The sequence below is a fragment of the Pteropus vampyrus genome, unplaced genomic scaffold (assembly GCF_000151845.1).
Source record: "Pteropus vampyrus isolate Shadow unplaced genomic scaffold, Pvam_2.0 Scaffold602, whole genome shotgun sequence".
Lineage (NCBI taxonomy): Eukaryota > Metazoa > Chordata > Mammalia > Chiroptera > Pteropodidae > Pteropus > Pteropus vampyrus.
Window position 1 is genome coordinate 257,927 of NW_011889383.1, and position 1,660 is coordinate 259,586.

Here is a 1,660-nt window from a genome sequence, read left to right on the forward strand (position 1 = left end):
GTTTGATGACATTTAGTTTCTGGAGCACAGACACTGCCACGTCTTCCCCGTGGTTCACATACCTGACGCCCTGCAGTTTTTGTACCGTGATACACACATACCCCCAGGCTAGGAGAACAGGAGGGTGTTCTCTGACTGGCAGATGAGCTGCAGGACCCGTGACAAGAGACACACCTTATAGCACCACGGTGGCCCAGCACAACCCACCAGGATGGTCTTCCTTTTGGTTAGGGGCCAAGGCCAGCCCTGGCCTCTCCCCGCACCATTGTGGTGACCATTCGCCAGCCCTGGCCTCTCCCCGCACCATTGTGGTGACCCGTCCTAGCCAACTTTAGATGTGGGTTTCCAGATCTTGGCATTTCCTCCCTTCCCATGCTAGCCTCACCCGCTCTGGCTTCCATGGCCTCTGTGATACCAGGTCTCTGGTTCCCTCCCTGCACCCAACCCCATGGGCATGTGTTGGCCCACTGTGGCTTTTGATACCAGGGGTCCCTTCCTTGGTTTGGAGATATTTTCTTCCCTAGGTTTCTATGGCACGGTTGTCTTGGCAACCCTCCATCTTCCGATGCTGTGTCTTTTGTGACACCGATGGTCTCCCGGGTCTAGAGCCCTTTGGGAAATCTCGTCCATTCCTAAGGCCTCAGTGGCCACCTGAGGATCTGCTCCCGGTGCACTAGCTGCAGCCCAGCCTCTTCCTGAGGTTAGACCCATAGCTCTGACTGCGATGGGTGAGCCTTACAGACAGTCTCATTATCTCCTCTCATTCCACCTTGCTCTCCTGCCCCCCAAACTAACAGCCGGCACTTTGCATGTCTGCTCTGCAGACACACCACGTGGGCCGCCAGGACACTGTCAGCAAGGGAAGGTGTTCTGATGCTCTAGCTGCATGAGCCACAGGTGGTGAGACAGGGATGTGTGGCCTCTTGGGTTCTGTTCAGTGCAGGTACCTGCATGTGTCTGTGCACACGCGCACACAGACACACGAAGAAATAAAGATGGCGGAAAGGGTTTCTGCCACTTCTGTCCCCGCTAACACTTGCAGTGATGGGCCTGCTCTCAGCACGTGACAGGGGCGGAGAATCATAATTGGAAAAAGTTCAAAACCGAACACTTGAAAAGTGACATTTATTAAAACTGGTGGGATGAAGCTCCATCAGTATTTAGAGAAAAATTTGTACCCTTAGGGTAAATGGCAGAAGAAAATGCTTAAAAAAATCCAAGCACAAGAGCTTAGAAAAAGATGATAAAATAAAACCGGATGAAAGGAGAGGGAAGCGGTGAGGAAGAATCTGCAAAACAAAACGAAATATCACAATAGAGAATTGACAAAGGCAGAAATCGGTCCTTTCAAGACCACGCGAACGAACCTCTCGAGGCTGATGAAGGAAAAAAGAAAAAGGCAAAAGTAACGAACATCGGAAATGAAAAAATGCCGAAGACATCAAAAGTTCTGGCTCATGGGAGGGACCCAGGGGTGACATGGAGCCCAGGGCATGACCCCAGCTCCTCGCTTGGGAGTGCTCCCACAGGGGCACTTGAGGACATCAGCCTCCTGGAACAGTAGACTCAGCCATCGGTCCTCAGGGGGACTGGGGGACAAACGGGGCCGAGGAGGGCAGAGTCAGGGCCCATTCAGAGCGGGAGCCGGAGCTGACCAGAG

The 1,660-nt window shown here is 53.0% G+C and overlaps 1 protein-coding gene across 1 annotated transcript in view; it reads left to right on the plus strand.

Moving 5' to 3' along the window:
- The window catches only part of LOC105308639 (tigger transposable element-derived protein 1-like), a 7,222-nt gene extending 6,071 nt beyond the window's left edge, over positions 1–1,151 (plus strand). Inside the window, exon 3 of the mRNA XM_011384641.2 lies at positions 11–1,151. The gene's annotated coding sequence lies outside the window, so the exon portion shown is untranslated. The remainder of the gene's footprint in view (positions 1–10) is intronic.
- The last annotated feature ends 509 nt before the right edge of the window (positions 1,152–1,660 follow it).